Source organism: Ambystoma mexicanum, chromosome 4q (genome assembly GCF_040938575.1).
Source record: "Ambystoma mexicanum isolate Mex_15411 chromosome 4q, UKY_AmexF1_1, whole genome shotgun sequence".
In the NCBI taxonomy this organism is placed as follows: Eukaryota; Metazoa; Chordata; class Amphibia; order Caudata; family Ambystomatidae; genus Ambystoma; species Ambystoma mexicanum.
Window position 1 is genome coordinate 909,772,474 of NC_090928.1, and position 21,546 is coordinate 909,794,019.

A 21,546-nucleotide genomic window follows, 5' to 3' on the forward strand; every position below is an offset into this window, starting at 1 on the left:
AGCTACCCCAGATCCACGTGGCTTGGTGACAACAACTTGCACCGCCACACGTGGCCTAGACTTGCTGACCTGGAAGTCAGCCAGGGAGTCATCCTGTGCCAGATCAGGTGCCACAATGGGCTGGTCCAACAGGGGTTGAGCTGGGATGGTGTCAGCCACGTTTTACTCAACCATGGTGGGGCATGGGTGTCCCTGATTGTTTCGCCACACATGGGGGTATAGGGGCACCCTGTAAATCCCGGCCCCGTCCCCTACCACACCCACCACGCCCACTTTTTGAAGGTCGGCCACCTTTGCCTCCCTTAGGCTTGGTCGCCTCCCAACCATGGCACTGATGTTGTTATGCATATGGGAGTTGCAGTAAACTATTGTCCTGGCAATTGGGAGTCAAAGGGGTAGGATACTAGATGGAATTCGTACCCTAGTGCTCTAACAAGCCTGTCTGTGACCCCTGGGGGAAAATGACAGGTCACGCAACGCAAAGGCAGCCCAAAATCAAAAATTAACGTGCACGAAACCCCTCGTAGACCACGTGCGTGAAAAAATGAACCCGCACTATGCTGTGGAACCCAGAAACACAAAACTAAGCGTACGCGTAATACACGCAGCCTACAATGACCTCTGAAAGGGAACGTGACACACGGGGCAAGCACAGTTGCTAAGTACGTGCGGAACTCACCGTCTGCCTGGAAAAAGAATGTGAAAAATACGCGCATGTGCACGTTGGCAACATCCCCGCCAAAAGAAGAATTGTACGCTGTCTGAGGAGACAGGACAAAAGGAGAAGTGAACTCTGTTTGAGGAAACAGGCCCAACAAAAATTCAGAAAAGAGCTGTCAGAGGTAACAGGGAATACGAACTAGAAACGCTGTGAAGTAATCACGTGTGAACCGACAAGAAGTACAGATTTCACCCACTCGCTCTCCACGAAAGCACGTACAAGGAAATGGCGTCCAAATGTAGCTTTTAAATCGGCCCACATGTACACGTCAGATACGCGTGTACGCGGGCGCTTTCCTCCAATTACACACGATGACACTCGGACGTGCAGTTTTTCCACGTGTTCTCTGTCATCACGTGCTATGAGGGAAACGCCGGTGCGCGTAATGTAACTTACGCGCTTAAGCGCTACGGGCCTTTGGTCCAATGAAATTGCGTGCGTGTGCTGACGTGCTTATGCGCTAAGGCCCTTTCCTTGAATTACACGCTGACGTGCAATTTTTTCATGGGCCAAATCACTCCGTATCAAGCTGGCTACACGAAAACACACGGAAGACCATGCTTCTGCCCAGAAGGCTGAATTACTGCACCCCAGAGCCCCGAGCACACTCCCACCTGCCATCTGCTGCTGCCTGACTGCCTACTGCCCACGTGCCCTGCCATTTGCTGCCTGCACGTCAGCCAGGGGTGTAGTTGCTGTGACCACCCCTGCTGGAACCGAAGACTCCCGACTGGGATTCCATCGCTCCACAGCCCAGCCCCAGGACCCAGTTGCCTACCCACTCCTGCCTCTGGGGTTGCCATGTCCAGCACAACACCATCTGGCAGCAATGGCAACCCCCAGCCAGAGAGGCAGAGGGCCACCAGCTTCACTGCCACCAATGTTGGTGTCCTGGTGGAGCAAGTCCTGATGCCCTCTTTGGGAGTTCACGCGCCATCAATGAAGGAAGGACCAGGATCTGGATGGACATTGTGACTGCCATCAACGCGGAGGGGGTGGCAGTCCGCGACTTACATCATGTCAAGAAGCGCTGGGAGGACTTCAGGTCCAGGACCCTCAACAAGGCCCGGTGCCTTGCTAAGGCAGCAGATGCCAAGGGGTGCCAGGGCCAGCTGTCGAACAATCAAATGAGGGTCCTGGAATGCATATGCCCAGCGTTCTACGTCCAGATCCTTGAGAGGCAGACCCGTCTGGAGTCGAGCGGTAAGTGAATTTGCATGTTGATAGTACGCTGTGCGTGTCATGGTGTGCCAGTAGTGTCAGGTTGCACATGTGTTTATGTAGGGCCATGTAGCTATGTGTATGGACATGGGCGTGAGGCTGCCACATGTGAGTCCTCTCAGTTGTGAGACACATTGATGGTGTATGCATTGGTAAGCATGCTGGGCAAATGCAGGTGTGGGAGCACACATGTTTGAATTTCTGTGTATGTACATTGGCATGGTTGTGGCATGGATGGTGGTTCATAATGCTTGTATCTGCACTGTGTACATGTGCATGTATGTGTATCTGACAAGTGTGCAACTGTGATGCAACATGGATGCCTTTTTTCTCTTTCTTTCTGTGTCAAGGGTCCTTTAACTCCTCCGATTTGCATGGGTTCTGAGGCATCTGTTCCTTTGGGGGTAGCGTTGGGTTGAACCAACACCCGGTTCTCGAACTTGGCTCAATCAGCCTTTCGATTCTATTCAGCACAGTCTTGAGGTGGGTTCACAACTTGAGCCAAAACATCTTTGAGTTCTCCTCGAAGTCCTCGATGAAACAACGTAATCCGTTTTTCCTCGGGCCATCCAGTTTCCACCACCAACCTATTAAAGGTTGCTATGTAGGTTAGAAGGTCTTGGTTACCCTGTCGTAGGGACAAAAGTTCGTTATCCAGGGCCTGTCCTTGAGAGTGCCGGGCAAATAGTCTTTCCATGCTCATTTGAAAACCCTGAAAATCCCGAGGAATATGGTCATCCTGATTGACTAGTGGGATTGACTAATCCGCTGCACTGCCGCTGAGATATGATAATACGAAGGATACTTCAGCTTGATCGTTTGGAAAGGCTCCAGGTCTGCATAAACAGTGCAAACGACATTGGTTCATGAACACGGCGAATATTTTTCGGGTCCCCCGCAAAGCGTTCTGGCGGGGCTAAAGGGATATTGCCTGGTAAAATCACTTGCACAGGGTTGCTTGGAGATACAGGGTTTGGAATCCCCGCGAGTCCCGGTAGGGGTGTATGCCCCGCTTGGTTTTGCATTAATTGTCTAGCAAGATCATCAGTGTGTTCCTTCGAAACAATCAACTCTCTCCTGAGTGTATTAGTTTCTTGGTGAGCGGCATGTACTTCAGCCCTAAGTTCCCCTAATAATTGGGCCAGTTGGTCAGTTTCTGAGGTCTCCATGACACCCGGGTGAGAATTTGTAGGAGGGCTTTGCGTTCTGTTACGCTCACCTGGCTCCCACAGGGGTGTCGAGCAGAACTGGACAGCCACGGTCTCCACCAACGTGATGCGTAGTGCAGAGATGACTGACTGGACTGGCCCACCTAGCTTCGTCTGCTTGACCCGTAGAAGTAGTATCCTAAAGACGGGGAAATGGAAATAGCCACCCGTGGATTTGAGTATTAACACCTCACTGTGTCCCCACTTATCACTTCTGACATTCCCTTTCACAAAGCTCACCTTATAGTTTTGTATGATGAGCTCTCCATCCTGCGAAGAATGCAGGGGCGCGTTGATGGCCAGTTACTTCACTTGCTTGAGGATATTGGAAGAGTTCTGGACAAATCTTGGCTCCAAACCTCCGGGCGAAAGGCCGTAAGTATATAGTTCTAATGAGTTCAAAATGTCCGATTAATCACTCTTGTCCAATTCCTTGTTTCTTTTGCAGCTTAGACCCAAAAGATGATCGTCTTGTGGCAGCTGAAAGCGTTGAGGTAAGAATCTGTCCGGTAAATGATGCCAAGGTTTAACTCGCTGTTTTCTCTTTTCTTGCAGGTGCAGCGTAGGAAGATTTGGCGTGCTGGTGGATAATACCTCCTGCGGTAAATCAGGTAAGCATATGGTGGTAAGAGATTGTCCTTGTTTGTTCCCTTGGCTCACCTTGTTGCTTTCTTGTCCCCATTAGGCGCTGGAATGCGGCAACCAGGTGATGGAGACAGCACCAGATCGTAGATATGCTGCGAGGAACGGTGAGTATGGCGCGGCGCTGCTGCTGGCGATGCGACGCATTTAAAATGAAGTCTGTTTCTGTTTCGAAGATGCGCTGAATCCGAAATCAGGTAAGAAATCCAGTAAAGTTCTTGTTCTTACCTTTCTTCTTCTTTCCCTTCTTTCTAGGCGCTCTGGACTCGATGCGGGCGTGGCAGGATGCTGGATGCTGACTGCAGACATGGTGAGCGTTACGGTGCTGGATGCAGAATAATGCGAAGCATGTGCTGCACTTCGGGCGTGGTTTAAATAGCCTTCAAAGTAGTCCCAGGTAAGTATTCCTCCACATCCACACCCGAGTAACAAAATAGTCCCTAAGATAAAATAGTTCCTTCAAGCCTCACATGGGCTTGGATGCTTAGATCCCTTGCGGCATGGTCTGCATCAGGTAAGTTTTGACATATGAGCCTGGCGCCTATGGCGCCAGCACTGATGTCCCATATGAGCCTGGTGCCATAGGTGCCAGGACTGTGTCCAGATAGCCCCTAACAGGGGTTGCTGGGTTTGCTCCAGTTAACATGATGCCTGCTTCCGGGGTTGATGGACTTGGTCTGGATGACCGGGGGTAGGCATCATGACACAGGACCAGAATCCACCACCCTTTCAAGAGCCTTGAAACCAGAGCATCCCTGACCTCCAGCCAAAGGGGACCAGGAAACCAAAAGGTCTGAATGGCTGGCCATTGTGATTTGAGAGGAGAAACAGCCAACCCCTTCTCATCCTCCTCATGGACAAACTGCTAAATGTCAGGCAGCCCACAGACCACTGCTAGAACACCCCTCAGGGAACACCAAGACAGAAAATTGGCTCAATGATGGTCGTAAGACTTAAGCATAGAGTACCAATGCACCCTTGGGACAGTCCCAGCAATAGCTGGCAAAAACCCTAATGCCTCCAGACCCCTCCTCTCAGTTTCCATGGATGAGAGAGGAGAAGGTGGGACCACATACCCTCAAGGGAGATGAACAACCGGGCAACACCCATGGAGGACATAACTTCATCTCCAGAAGACATGCGAAAGATCCCGGCCAAGGCTATTAAGGGACCACCAGGATAAAAACCGCCGGAGACACCCTGATCCTGCTGATGACCCTCGGAACCAGGAGAATTGGAGGATAGGCATAAAGAAGGCCAAGGAAAGAGCATCCACCCCTAGGCCCCTGGGGCGGAGTCCAGGTAATAAACCTAGGAAGCTGAGTATTGCAGGGGGAGGCAAAGAGGTCCATCTAGCAATGTCTGAACTGCTGACACACCTCCAGAAAAACCTTGGGCAAAGGGTTAACTCCCCGAGACCAGAAACACACTGCTGAGATTGTCTGCAGTCACATTGTCCACCCCTGAATATGGACCGCCAGCAAGGAGACCAGGTGAGCCTCCACCCAGGTCCCGATGAACAAAGTCAGATCCTCCCAGGAGCAAGACGCTCTGCGCCCCTGATGGTTGATATTAGCCAGGGCAGCAGTATTGTCTGTCAGAACCAGAAAGTCCTTCCCATGGATCGAAGGCCGGAAGACCCCCAGGGCTCACCGAACAGCATCCAATTCCTTCCCATTGGAGGACCTCCACAAGTCCAGAAGAGACCACCTCACATGATGAGTCAAGTCTAGGAGAGTCACCTCCAGCCTAGTCCATTGCCATTGGTTGTAAGAATGATTGGCAAGGCTGGGAACAAGGGCACTCCTCTCCAGATATGGAGAGGGATACCTGGCACCAATGCGACAGTAGGTGGCACACCAAAGGTCTCAAATGCAGCCGGGGCCAGGAGGCCACAAAGACACAGGAAGCCATATATCACTGGAGTCATAAAAGGTCCCTAGTCAAAGCCCAAAGCCTGTGAACTCTCCGCCAGAAGGCCTTGGTCCAGTGGGAGCCAAACCATCCCTCCCTGGTGCAGAACTGAGATTGATTAATTGAAGAGTCTGTGAGGGAGACAAGTGTGACTTTGTGAGATCGAACAAAAAACCCCACCACACCAGGGCACATCAGACAATATCAAGGAGGGCCACCACCCGATGACAGGAGCCAGCCTGTATCAACCAATCACCCAAGTAGGGGGCAGTTGCAAAGTCACCACCAGGGAAGCTAACAGTTTTGTGAAGACTCAAGGCGCTGACTTCAATCCGAAGGGCAGAACATGGAACAGTAAATGATCCAGCCCCATGGCAAACCACAGGAACCACTGATGACTCCAGTAGATCGGGAATGGTAATAGGTGTCCTGTAGGTCGAAGGAAACCAGCCAATTCCCCCCTCATCACCACCAGGATGACAGACTGGAGGGTCTCCACCTTGAAGCACCAGGACCAAACCAAGCCATTCAGATTCTATAAGTTGATGATGAGGCAAAAGGAGAGACCCCCTGGCTGGGGACCAGAAACACATGGGAATAGAAGCCAGCCCCCATCTGGCCCGAAGGCACCAGGACCACAGCCCACTTGCGAAGAAGGTCCAGGACAGCAGAATGCAAGGTTGCTCGCAGACAGAGGTCTTTGGGCAAAGGAGTCACCTGGAAACCAGAGGGGGGGGGGTTACAAAATCCAGCCGGTACCCCAGACGAACCGTGGACAAAGTCCAGGAGTGGGTGTCCAACCAGTCCGAGATCCGATAAAAGTGAAACAAACGCCCACCCACCTGCCAAGATTGGGTGTCAGTGATTCTGAGGTTTAGGGGGGGACCTGGAATGATGGAAGGGACGCCAGAAATCCAGCTTTCTCTGATCCATACCGGGGCAAGGAACATAGACTCGGGATGAGGATGAAAACCACCGGCCGACGCAGGAGCCACCTTCTTCCGCAGTTTGTTTGAATTTTTATCGGCCTTAAAGACCCAGTCAACCTTAGAATCCAGAGCATCACCAAGCAATTTACAACCCTCTAAGGGAAGCTTCAAAGCCTCAGGCATCTCAGTCCCTTCCGACTTCCAATCCCGCAGACACAAATGGCGCCTACCAGCGACAGTGGCACCCATGGCCAATGTGCTCCCCTAAACCCCATTGTAAAATAGGTCCCACATAAGCTTTTCTGTCGCTTAAAGGTGGAGCTGGGAACAGTCAGTGCCATCCACCATGGCCTGCCGCAGAACACGAAACCCAGCCAACACTGTATGCACGGCATAGCACCAATAGGTGCAGGCCCGCAATGCCAGATAAGACCCCACAAGGCTGACCAGAATGTCATCAACCTCCACCACAGGAGGCAGGCGGAACTCCTCACTCTGGAGGAAGAACAACTTAGCCATAAATCGGGGCCTGGAGATTTGTTCCAATCTGTCCCCTTCACAAAGGATCTTGTGCCGAATGTCAGAGATTAAAGGAAGACCCACCTTGAGAGAATGCTTATATTGGTGAAGAGAGGCCTGCGTAACTTCATCCACAACAGCAGGCTCCTGACACCGCATAGACACATAAATCTGGTCCATCACCAATTGGACCTCATTCCGGTCCAAGTATTTGCCAGAGGCATCCTCATTATCTGACCAAAGGGAGGACACAGCAGTGTCCGAGGAAGAGGAAGAAGAACCAGAAGAGGTGGAACCAAAGGCAGACACAGACACACCAGGACCCACAGCATGGAAAGACAGAATTCAATAAAACAGGGCTTTAAAGTCCTTGTGAGAAACCTCATGAGCAGGGACAAACAAGCCCTACCCCCCAGGGGAAAAGCCGTCAGAGCCGTGCAGCCCAATCTGAGGACACCACACAGCCTGACCACGGCGACAGGAGAGGAGGCAGCCCATGGCCTCCTTACTGCAGGCAAGCTGGCTGCGCCTCCAGCCAGAACATGGTGGCATTAGAGGCAGGAGCCCGCGGCCCGGGCACTGCAGGCCAGCGGGCCATGACACTGCAATCCAACGGTTCAGTCTGCCCAAAGGTTGGCAGACCCAAACAGTAAACAGAAAGCGGAGTTTGGAGGCCCGCAACCACCCTCCTCCCGAGCACACTCACAGGAGACACTGGGCTGGGCACTGGACCCCCGAGCCCCGCGTAAAAGACAACCACCCTCAGGAAGGCAACGGGCACCACCTTTCAGCCTGAGGACACCTAGAAACATTGCCGTCGGGCCCCCCGGGAGGCCCACTGGGAACACCAGCAACCAAGATCCATAGAGGAGCCACCGGGCATGGTACACCAACAGTTGCTCCTCGAGAGCCCAGCACTGAGACGATCCGACAGTTCCGGCAGGAACAAAAGAACTGCTGTGTATTGGGTATGTGGGAGGTTATCCCTCCTTGGAGGGGAAGGGCCAGAGGAGCCAACTTGAAAAAAGAGTTCCAATGAGCATGGACATACTCAAAGGTAAGTACTGGGACGATGAAGAGGGACTGGAAGTTATGGGTTTTATATCCCAAGCAGTATATTGAAATAAATAAACCCCTACCAATAGTTTAGTGATAGCGCAGTGCAATGTTACACTGGCTTGATATCGGCAGGACTCAGGTTTGAGTCCGTGGTAAGGGTGAAATATACAAGTTGCGCTCCTGTAAGGTGTTCTTGGTCGCATAAAGTAAGGGGAGATGACAGATTTCCACGAAAGTTAAGGCAACATCGTTCCCTTTAGTTCCGACACACTTTCATTCTGGGTGTAGAATTGACTAAGCAAAACATTATCGAGGGAGCCTGCAGGTTGGTTTCTTTTCAGTTCATCCTGGCTTAATGGCATCGTAGATTTTGGCCCCCAAAACAAAACACTTTCTATACATTTGCAGGACTAGAGTTAGAAAAGTAAGTTACCACCTACCATATTTACAGGGCGATTCATGGAATTAATGTGCGCTGAAAATTTCAGCGCAAGCGTGCAAAAGCATGCGAAAGCGTGCAAATCGCAGTGCCAGTGCGAAAATCGCCACAAAACCCGCGCACAGCGATTCATGGAAGTCTGTGCGCGTGTAAATCCCAGGATGTGCGCCAAAATTCTGCGTGTCGCACGCTGGCGCACACGTCTCCAAACAGCGTGCACTACGCGCACAGCGAAATCACACATAGTGCGGCGCACACAACAAAAGTAGGAGGAACAGAGGGCGTGACACGTGGAATGGGGAACAACACGTGAAAATGTGGGCGTCACGGGGGAAGTACAGGAGGCAAATGCTCGGAATGCCCACACGCACGTTCAAATCACGTATTCATGGACTCGAACGGGGCTAACGCGTGCGCCAAAAAAGACGCGCTAATCCGGAAACACGTACGCCAGCAGGAAGCAGGTGTACGTGGACCCACGCAGCATAAAAGTGCGGGCAAACAACAAACAAGCTCAGACGCCAGGATGAATATTCCATTCCTAGCAGCAGTGGTCGTGGGATACCGCAGGAGGAGGAGGAGGATAGTCAGGCCCAGAATTTTCACACCCAGAAGCAGCCTTTTTGGGATGCCTGATGACCAGGTGTATGGGAGGTACAGGTTTCCACCTCACATAATACTCGACCTGGTGAGTGAGTGGGAGGATGACCTCACATCACCCACCCTGTGCTCCCAAGCACTCAGCCCCCCGGAGAAGGTCCTCAATGTACTGCACTTCTTGGCCACTGGATCATTTCAGCGGACAAGAGCTATAGTGGGGGGGGTGTCAGGCCACACAGTCACGCTGCCTACACCTGGTCTTGGCCATCATGACTGCACGCCCATCAGTCCGCAGGCACATATACCTGCCCAGAACACCTGCAGAAAGGCAGGCTGCCGTCCAGGATTTCTAGGGGGTGGCACAATTCCCCAAAGTCCTAGGTGCTATTGATTGCACCCATGTGGCTCTACGTCCCCCCAGGGCATCAGAGCACATCTATAGAAACCGCAAGCACTGGCATTCCATCAACGTCCAGGTAGTATGTGATGCCAAGGGAATCATCACCTCAGTATATGCCAACTATCGAGAGTCCACCCACAACAGTTTTATTTACAGAATGTCAACCCTAAACCAGGACCTAGAAGCTGTGCGACATGGCGATACATGGCTGCTCGGTGAGTATAAATGCCACAGCACATGCATGCATGTCAGATACTGAGTAATGTCACAACCCCACTAATGATACCCATCACCACCTCCCAAGGGGACAGTGCCTACCCTCTGAGCACCCACATGATGACACCAATTCAGAACCCCACCGCGCCACCCGAGGTAAGATACAACACAGCCCAAATTGCAACCCGTGTAATCAAAAATAGGCGTCCCCACCACCATGAACCCATGGGGGAACCAAAGTAAGACAGACCCACCAGGGGGGAAAAAAGGAAGTTCATGGGAATAGAACCATAGAATCAATCAATGGAATAAGCTGCCCACTGAGAGGGAGCTGAATATGGGGACAGATCAGGTCAAGGAATCATAGAGATATATTCAATCAATCTTTAATAAACACATATACAATTCCCATACAATTAAAAACAGATTAAAAACACATAATTGATACTAAACATATCTAGTTAAAGTGCATATTATTTTACTAAACATCCTAGGATGTAAGAAAAAGTGCAATGTGCCTAACTTAGTTCAAAAGTGCATAAATTCCGTAGACAGTGAAGAGCCTCAATTAAACCCCAAATTGTATTTAGCCAGGGGGATATATTATAACTAATCTATGAAAAGGGTTGTACCTTAGCCCTTTTCATCTCGCAGAAAATATTGTTTATTGTTGATCTGCGTGACTTTGGTGTCCTACATAACTCTTTAAGCCTCACTAACTAACTCTTACATATATACAGAGACTAGTTATAATATATCCCCCTGGCTAAATACAATTTGGGGTTTATTTGAGGCTCTTCACTGTCTACGGAATTTATGCACTTTTGAACTAAGTTAGGCACATTGCACTTTTTCTTACATCCTAGGATGTTTAGTAAAATAATATGCACTTTAACTAGATATGTTTAGTATCAATTATGTGTTTTTAAGCTGTTTTTAATTGTATGGGAATTGTATATGTGTTTATTAAAGATTGATTGAATATATCTCTATGATTCCTTGACCTGATCTGTCCCCATATTCAGCTCCCTCTCAGTGGGCAGCTTATTCCATTGATTGATTCTATGGTTCTATTCCCATGAACTTCCTTTTTTCCCCCCTGGTGGGTCTGTCTTACAAATTGCAACCCGGGGCATAGTGGAGCGCACATTCGGAGTGCTCAAGTCACACTTTCGCTCCGTTGACCGTTCTGGCGGGCAGCTGTTATACGTTCACCCAGTAGTGTGAAGGATCATAGTGGCAGCATATGTCCTGCACAATGTTGCAACACGCCAGGGCCTGCCCATGTGCATGGTGGTGCCCCCACATCCCCAACCACATGCCGCTGCGCATGGGAGGGGAAAGGGCACGGGGTGAGGCAGCCCGTACGCAGGTGGTGGATAATTACTTCACCTAAAATCACACCCCTGTGGAGTGTACACAGCCCTGGCACATACCATCTGACAATCAATGATGTTGACATAAGGGACAGTCAACTGTCACAACCATACCAGCCTGAGATTGGTCACCTGGAAGTGTTACATTGTGTGCATCCCTACCTACACAAACACCACCAATGCTGTTTCATCAAAAGACACACTTCAATGCTACTAAATTCATTACCCCCTTGCAAAATACAACATGACAACAGTGCCATGTCACTCAACCCCTCCCCAGCACTGCCACCCAACACACCATGGCATGTCATGCTATGTGAGAGAAAACAAAGCAATCCCCAAAACATGACACAAGTGTCACAAAGTAGAGTGTCCTTAATGGAAAATGGCCACACACTATACGCTCCCAGTAATGTAGAACTAACAACACACATGACCAAATACTTACCAACAATACAATGCAGCTACACAACCTCAAACATAGCATAAACATGACAGTACTAAGTTAAAGTAGTGGTAATCTTACAACCTGATTATGCCAGCACATCGACCACTTCCAACTGTACAGTGCTGCTGCCACGCAAGTGTGTAAGTGCACTGCTTACAACATGAACTCCATCTCCAAAGTAGACGGCCTTGTGAAAACATGAGGAATTAACCTGCAAATTAGGAGGAAGACATGGATGCACAAGCACATATCAATACACCATGCAGTGTACAATACAACAACAATATCCACTAGGAATGTATACACATTATTGACTACAGACTGCCCACACAGCTCATGGGAGTCCAGCGTCACTGTGTAACTCACTGTCACTTGGGCACACCCTTTGCAAGCCTATGGAAACAGGAAGCAGGAGGGGTGTGTGTCTCACGAACCCAAGCATCTAACCCAAACTCAGGGCAAGCCTGCATGTGCCCATCCGGAATACAGTGGATGCCCACGGGAGCCACACAAGGCAACACACTGTAAAAAAAAATCAAGAATCAAAAATCAAAAATGGCCATGCGGGGGTTGGGGGGGGTCACCCAGGATGTCCGAGGACAGGGTGAGCCCCAACAGCCACCTGTGTGGATGTTGGGAAAAAAAAACACCTCCATGGGATCATGGCCTGCACGGCTATGCCAATGTGGGAGAACTGCTGCTGTCGCTCTCATCACCCTCTGCTGCTGCCACAGGAGGTAGTGCTATCGGAGGCAGCCTACGCAAAGCCCTGGTATGGTCCTCCATGGCAGCAAGCATGCGGGTGTGGAAAGTCTCGTTCTGGAGGATTATAGTGCGGAGATCCCCATGAACCACCTGACGTGATTCCCGGATCTCCTCCTGAGTTGCCTGCATCTCAACTGAGAGCGAACGTGTAAGCCGCTCCAGCTGCTGTTCTGTCCTCAAGTTAGTGGAAGCCTCAAGGTCAACAAGAGTCTCCCTGAGGTGATGGAGTTCTACCCTGAGGGCTTCCCTGTGGCCCTGGGACTCTATTGATATCGATTGGCGTAGAGTCTCCAGTGCCGCCCGTCTGTCCCTGTTGGACACCAACATGTCCTCCCTGTGTGATTGGAAAATGGAGTCTGTTGCCTGCTGTAGTTGCTCCATCTGCCTTTCAGGTGGGACAATGGAAGTGGCCACCCTCTCCATTGCTTGAGCCATCATCTCAACTGATGCTGCCTGTTGGGTTGCCATACCGTACATGGATTGTTCCCATGCGGTATTGCCTGGTGGCATATGGCTACCGCATCGGCGGCCACCACACCTGTTTGGGGGAAGGCGATCTGTGCCTTGCTGTGCTGGCACTGCCTGAGGCTGCAGGACTGCATTCCCCCTCTGATCTGCTGACCCAGGAACAGGATCAGATGTTGTGTTGTGTGAACCTGCATCTGTAACCGCCAAAGGCGGACTTACCAACACTGACATCCCCATAGAGGGTTCTACCCCTGGTGCAGGTGGGTTGGACAGAACAGAATCCCTGCCAGAAACACTTACCTGCGACGGCACATAGGTCTCATCATCCGAATCAGCACCTGAATAGAGGTCTGGGTAGGTGCAACCAGGGACACCCCTGGACAGAATGGTCTGCAGCAAGATTGGGTTCTCACCCACCACCACACCACATCCCCTACTGGTGCCCGGTCGTGCCTGAGATCCCTCCTGGGTCTGCACCATCTCCTCAACCTCAAAAGCATCAAGTGCATCATCCCCTGCAAAAACATGAAAGACATAAAATGGTAACAGGCATTAGCACCATAGCACAAAAATAGGCCTGACAAGCTACAGAACCAGTACATGATTTACACATGTCCCACATGACTTAAACCCTCCCATGCATGCACTGTCTCTGAGTTGGAAAGGGAGGCAAAAGGCAGACACTGATGACACCAAGATGAAAGAGCAACACATTTGCTGCATGCTGGGTAGCACTGCCATCACACATTGGCCTGTGAGTGGCATGTCCAATACACATACATGACACATGCCATCACACAGATGGAATGTACCATAGACATGGTACATTCCACAAGTACATCCATATGTCAGTGAATGAATACTGTCAGCCATCCATGTGAGATGGACATGATTAGATGAAAAATGCTACATAGTGTGCAAAATAGGCATGTGCCACATAATGCAACACATCCAGTGTACAAAAATACAGTGATTGCAGGCCGATGTACACATCAATGGTTGTGCACTTCAACATGACAGGAAACAACTATCATGTTCCACATTTAAACAGGCCCCAAACATTTATGTGATCAGGCCAATACTCAATCAGCCTGAATGGTCATATCATTCACCTAACAAGGTAACACATGTGGGCCAATGTGGGCTTCATCAATGACAGAAGCATGTATTAAATATGACAATAGGGCTGAGGAATGCGTAGCAAAAGTGGGAGAAGTGAAACAATCAGCCTGAACGAACACTGAAAAATACAAACAATGTTGTTGCAAGATGCCACTTCAAGGGCAACTGCCGTAATGTTGCGCTAAATAACTACTGTAGGCAGAAGGGATACTGTCACACCCAAATCCAAGGCCACTGAATGTTTTGGATGAAGCACATGGATAACCCATACCACTCAGGCACCCACACCTTCACCTGGCACTCAATCAGAACCCGTCACCCAAACAACATACACATGCATTACACACACATGCATGGGCACTCATCGGACAATGCATCATAATCAAGTAGTTCTGCCACACCTTGGATCTGTTCCTCTATGACGAAGGCCCCAGCAACAGACTCATGTTCAATGAGTTTGTTGTCCTCTTGTGGAGACCCACCGCCAGTCACCAGAGTAGCGGCATGATTTGAGGCCAGCTTGTTATTTGCTCTGCGTTTCAGGTCATTCCACCACTTGTAGCAATCATCAGCTGCATGCCTCACAAATCCAAGGGCACTTATGCGGTCCGCGATGGTCTGCCAGTGTGCCCTACGTTGACCAGGTGTGGTCTGGCACCCTGCAGTCACCACCATTTTGCGGCTAAGTGCTGACACATAGGCCACAAGTGCATCAAGTTCCGGATCATTAAAGCTAGGCTTCCTTGAGGTACCAGAGTGTGTAGCCGTGTCTGGGGTCTCAGCCTGTCGTGCCAGAGCACCCTTCTTCCTCTTATTTAATGATGGAGCAGAGCCAGAGTGTCTTACGCCGCTCTGGTCAGTAGGGGCAGAATCACCGGTGGACTGGGTAGTAGGAGTGTGGGAATGCACAATGACCATAGGTCTTGATGCAGGCATTGGTTACAGGGTAATGTTGGCATGGGGAACATCAGTTTGATGGACCTGGACTGACACTGTCCTGGCTGGGAGAGTCAGAACTGGGGCGGAGGGAGCTGCAGCTGCCCCTGCAGCCTCCCCACCCTGCATACTTGGGGCAGCAGATGACATAGCTGCCCCAGATCCACGTGGCTTGGTGACAACAACTTGCACCGCCACACGTGGCCTAGACTTGCTGACCTGGAAGTCAGCCAGGGAGTCATCCTGTGCGAGGTCAGGTGCCACAATGGGCTGGTCCAACAGGGGCTGAGCTGGGATGGTGTCAGCCACATTTCACTCAACCATGGGGGGGGCATGGGTGTCCCTGATTGTTTCTCCACACATGGGTGTATAAGGGCACCCTGTAAATCCCGACCACGTCCCCTACCGCACCCACCACGCCCACCTTTTGAAGGTTGGCCACCTTTGCCTCCCTTACTGCTTGGTCGCCTCCCAACCATGGCACTGATGTTGTTATGCGTATGGGAGTTGCAGTAAACTATTGTCCTGGCACTTGGGAGTCAAAGGGGTAGGATACTAGATGGAATTCGTACCCTAGTGCTCTAACAAGGCTGTCTGTGACCCCTGGGGGAAGATGATGGGTCACGCAAAGCACAGGCAGCCCAAAATCAAAAATTAACGTGCACAGAACCCCTCATAGACCACGTGCGTGAAAAAATGAACCCGCACTACGCTGTGGCACCCAGAAACACAAAACTAAGCGTACGCATAATACACGCAGCCTACACTGACCTCTGAAGGTGAATGCGACCCACGTGGCAAGCACAGTTGCTAAGTACGTGCGGAACTCACTGTCTGCCTGGAAAAAGAATGTGAAAAATATGCACGTGTGCACGTTGGCAACACCCCCGCCAAAAGAAGAATTGTACGCTGTCTGAGGAGACAGGACAAAAGGAGAAGTGAACTCTTTTTGAGGAAACAGGCCCAACAAAAATTCAGAAAAGAGCTGTCAGAGGTAACAGGGAGTACGAACTAGAAACGCTGTGAAGAAATCGCACGTGAACCGACAAGAAGTACAGATTTCACCCACTCGCTCTCCACGAAAAGCACGTACAAGGAAATGGCGTCCTACATGTAGCTTTTAAACCGGCCCACACGTACAGGTCAGATACGCGTGTATGCGGGCGCTTTCCTCTAATTGCACGCGATGACACTCGGACGTGCAGTTTTTCCACGTGTGCTCTGTCATCACGTGCTAGGAGGGAAACACCCGCGCGTGTAATGTAACTTACGTGCTTACGCGCTGAACCACTATGCCCACGTCACGAGGGAAACCCCCGCACGAGTCACATCACAGAAGTGCTTATGCGCTAAGGGCCTTTGGTCCAATGAAATCGCATGCGAGTGCTGACGCGCTTACGCACTAAGGCCCTTTCCTCGTATTACACGCTGACGTGCAATTTTTTCACGGGCCAAATCACTCCGTATCAAGCTGGCCACACGAAACACACGGAAGACCATGCTCCTGCCCAGAAGGCCGAATTACTGCCCCCCAGAGCCCCGAGCACACTCCCACCTGCCACCTGCTGCTGCCTGACTGCCTACTGCCCACGTGCCCTGCCATTTGCTGCCTCCACATCAGCCAGGAGTGTAGTTGCAGTGACCACCCCTGCTGGAACCGAAGACTCCCGACTGGGATTCCATCGCTCCACAGCCCAGCCCCAGGACCCAGTTGCCCACCCACTCCTGCCTCTGGGGTTGCCATGTCCAGCACAACACCGTCTGGCAGCACTGGCGACCCCCAGCCAGAAAGGCAGAGGGCCAACAGCTTCACTGCCACCGAAGTTGGTGTCCTGGTGGAGCAAGTCCTGGTGCAGTATGATGCCCTCTTTGGAAATTTGCGTGCCGACAATGAAGGACGGACCAGGATCTGGATGGACATCGTGACTGCCATCAACGCGGAGGGGGTGGCAGTCCACGACTTACATCATGTCAAGAAGCACTGGGAGGACTTCAGGTCCAGGACCCTCAACAAGGCCCGGTACCTCGCTAAGGCAGCGGATGCCAAGGGGTGCCGGGGCCAGCTGTCGAACCATCAAATGATGGTCCTGGAACGCATATGCCCAGTGCTCTACGTCCAGATCCTTGAGAGGCAGACCCGTCTGGAGTCGAGCGGTAAGTGTACATGCATGTTGATAGTACGCTGTGCGTGTCATGGTGTGCCAGTAGTGTGCAGGTTGCACATGTGTTTATGTAGGGCCATGTAGAGATGTGTATGAACATGTGCATGAGGCTGCCACATGTGAGTCCTCTCAGTTGTGAGACACATTGATGGTGTATGCGTTGGTAAGCATGCTCGGCAAATGCAGGTGTGGGAGCACACATGTTTGAATTTCTGTGTATGTACATTGGCATGGTTGTGGCATGGATGGTGGTTCATAATGCATGTATCTGCACTGTGTACATGTGCATGTATGTGTATCTGACAAGTGTGCAACTGTGATGCAACATGGATGCACGTGACACTGATATGTGGAAGGATGAATGGCAGATTTGACATGTATGGCGATCTCATCACTGCAACAGTTGGAGGAGATGTAGACATGCATGTAAGTGTGGTGGCGTGTGTGCATGTCTAGTGCACTCCTTGTGTTTCATGTGATGTCAGGCTCACCTTTGGCTGTTCATGCTGTTGTATGTGTATGGATGGTGCTGCCTGGTGCAATATTGCTGTTGAAATGTTCATGTGTGTGAGTTAAAATGACATGTGTCTCATGGAGTGTGATGCCGTGTCTGAAGTTAAACATTGCCACTCATGTGCAACGGTCATGTGTGTATCAGTCCATTGTACAGTGCCCTGATGCCTGTGTTTTATCTCTCCCTGTCTGCAGCGTCAACTGAAGAAGAGGGCGGAGAGGGTGCTGTGGAGCACAGCAGCAGGGATCGTCCCGCCAGCCAGAGACGCAAGGCCCGGCTCCTCTCCCAGATTGTCCTCTCGTCGGGGAGTGAGGAGTCTGGTGCCGCGTCCCAGGCTGCAGCTGCCGAGGGTAGGTCCAAGAGGCGAGGTTGGAGGTGGACTCCTCGGCAGCAGAAGGGGCAGCTGAGACCCCACAGGGTCCGACGGAGGAAGATGCCATGGAGTCATCCAGGTTGGTGGGGGGTTTGGTGGAGGAGGAGGCCATGGAATGGACACACGCAGGGTCTGGAGGTGGGGATTCCACTGGTGCTAGTGGTGCAGTGCAGGACCAGGGACAGGAGGCAGCACAGGCCGCCGCGGAGGTGCCTGTGTGCAATCCTGTCCCTGATTCTGTCACTGCATCATCTGGCACCAGCAGGGATGCCTATGTCCAGACCCGTTTTCAGGGAGGGGATGAGCGCACAACAACTGGCCTTCCTCTCCCTGTGGGCGTGGCTATCCGGGACCGTGTTGAGCCTGTCCTTACCAGTTTAGCGTTGCGTCAACGGGGCATGCGAGGTGACGTGCAGTTTTTTCATGAAGAGACTGCACGTCATCTCGGGTGCCTCTTTGACCGCGTTGACCTGCTGGGACGGGTCACCAGTGCTGGATTCCTCCGTGTGCTGGACCTCCTTGTGACCCCCTCCTCACCTGAACCCCCTACGTGCCAGTCGTCCTCCATGCCATCTTCCCACCCATGTATCACCTGGGTACACTGTGGAGCTGCCTCTGACCCTGCGGCCAGGCTGGTGGAGGACACATCCCTGCCATAGTCGGGAGTCGGACGTCCAGCAGGGGTGGCCACCTCAACAACTGCACCCCAGCCGGTGGAGGATGTGCAGGCAGCAAGAGCCAGGGCACAGGCAGAGGCACAGCAGCAGCAGCAACAAGGTGGGAGCCATCATGGCTCGGGGCCTTCAACATCGGAGGGGCAGGCATCGGCCAGAGGGCAGGAGGACCCAGGACTGAAAGTGTCTTCCTTTTGGCAGCGATTAGGCCATGCTATAGATGCGGAGCGGCAGCGGGCAGAAGAGGCACGGCTCACGATGGTCAGAGCAGAGAACTCCATGCGGAGGGCCCTGAGGCGGGCCGAGTGCCTCGAGGCAATTCGCAGGGAGTTGGAGGAGAACATGTCGTCGTCCCTGCGAACCCTCGGGGCCATGGAAGATTACCACCTCCAGGACATTGAGCAGGAGTTTAATGATGCCCTGGCCCGGGACATCCAAAAGTGAGCCGTCGGACAAGCAAGCTGCCCTTGTAAATAGTTTTTACAGTTAGGTTTCCTTTTAGTTTTCCTTTTATTTGTGGTCAATGGACAATGCCACACAAATTTGTATAGAGTTATATTTTTAGGTAGTTTGTTAGGTAGGTTTCATTTGTTTGGTTGGGATCATGGACCCTTTACATCCTTGGACAATGGATTGTATATAGTTTCATCATGTATTCATTTTTTTTTTTTGCATTATGGACATGGAGCAATGGATTTATTTTTTCCGGACAATGGATTGTAAATAGTTGGAATATGGATTGATTTCTCTTTTTTTTTTATTATGAACATGAAGCAATGGAGATTTTTTTTATATTTCCTTTGGATTTGCATTGTTGGAGGGTGACTTTGGACTGTTTTTCTTTCTAATTTATTTGGATTGGTTATCATTTTCATTCAATCATCTTTTTCACATGCTTTTCATTTCATGTTTCATATTTTGGTATGCTTTCATTTAATTTTTGATTTTATGTACATAATACATTTTCATTTTTTAGTTCCATGTGTGGGGTTTGTTCATTGGGTTGATGCATGTGAAAATTTGGGTTTACACAAGCAATGCCAACCAGTGTATATGTGTGACCGACATGTGTTGATGTACATAGTTGACTTTTGGTTTGTGTCATGAGATCGGCATTTCACTGCTGGGGGGTGGGGGTGCAGGAGCACATGAGTGGGGGCCTGCTGGGAGGTGCCCCTCAGTGCTGCGGGGTGGGAGTGCAAGGGGACATGAGAGGGGGCCTGCTTACAGGTGCCCCTCAGTGCTGGGGGTGGGGGTGCAGGGGGACATGAGTGGTTCATGAGTGGGGGCCTGCTGGCAGGTGCCCCACAGTGCTGGGGGGTGGGGGTGCAGGGGGACATGAGTGGGACATGAGTGGGGGCCTGCTGGCAGGTGCCCCTCAGTGCTGGGGGTGGGGGTGCAGGGAGACATGAGTGGGACATGAGTGGGGGCCTGCTGGCAGTTGCCCCTCAGTGCTGGGGGGTGGGGGTACAGGGGGACATGAGTGGGACATGAGTGGGGGCCTGCTGGCAGGTGCCCCTCAGTGCTGGGGGGTGGGGGTGCAAGGAGACATGAGTGGGGGCCTGCTGGCAGGTGCCCCACAGTGCTGGGGGGTGAGAGTGCAGGGGGACATGAGTGGGGCCCTGCTGGCAGGTGCCCCTCAGTGCTGGGGGATACAGGGGGGCATGAGTGGGACATGAGTGGGGGCCTCCTGGCAGGTGCCCCTCAGTGCTGGGGGGTGGGGGTGCAGGGGGACATGAGTGGGACATGAGTGGGGGCCTGCTGGTAGGTGCCCCACAGTGCTGGGGGGTGGGGGTGCAAGGGGACATGAGTGGGGGCCTGCTGGCAGGTGCCCCACTGTGCTGGGGGGTGGGGGTGCAAGGGAACATGAGTGGGGGCCTGCTGGCAGGTGCCCCTCAGGTGCTGGGGGGTGCCGGGGGACATGAGTGGGACATGAGTGGGGGCCTGCTGGCAGGTGCCCCTCAGTGCTTGGGGGTGGGGGTGCAGGGGGACATGAGTGGGACATGAGTGGGGGCCTGCTGGCAGGTGCCCCTTAGTGCTGGGGGGTGGGGGTGCAGGGGTTCATGAGTAGGGGCCTGCTGGCAGGTGGCCCTCAGTGCTGGGGGTGGGGGTTCAGGGGGACATGAGTGGGACATGAGTGGGGGCCTGCTGGCAGGTGCCCCTCAGTGCTGGGGGTGGGGGTGCAGGGGGACATGAGTGGGGCATGAGTGGGGGCCTGCTGGTAGGTGCCCCACAGTGCTGGGGGGTGGGGGTGCAAGGGGACATGAGTGGGGGCCTGCTGGCAGGTGCCCCACTGTGCTGGGGGGTGGGGGTGCAAGGGAACATGAGTGGGGGCCTGCTGGCAGGTGCCCCTCAGGTGCTGGGGGGTGCCGGGGGACATGAGTGGGACATGAGTGGGGGCCTGCTGCCAGGTGCCCCTCAGTGCTTGGGGGTGGGGGTGCCCTGCTGGCAGGTGCCCCTCAGTGCTGGGGGGGTGGGGGTGCAAGGGACATGAGTAAGACATGAGTGGGGGCCTGCTGGCAGGTGCCCCTCCGTGCTGTGGGGTGGGGGTGCAGGGAGACATGAGTGAGACATGAGTGGGGGCCTGCTGGCAGGTGCCCCTCAGTGCTGGGGGGTGGGAGTGCAAGGGGACATGAGTGGGGGCCTGCTAGCAGGTGCCCCTCAGTGCTGGAGGGTGGGGGTGCAGGTGGACATGAGTGGGACATGAGTGGGGGCCTGCTGGCAGGTGCCACTCAGTGCTGGGGGGTGGGGTGCAGGGGGACATGAGTGGGACATGAGTGGGGGCCTGCTGGCAGGTGCCCCACAGTGCTGGGGGTGGGGGTGCAGGGGGACATGAGTGG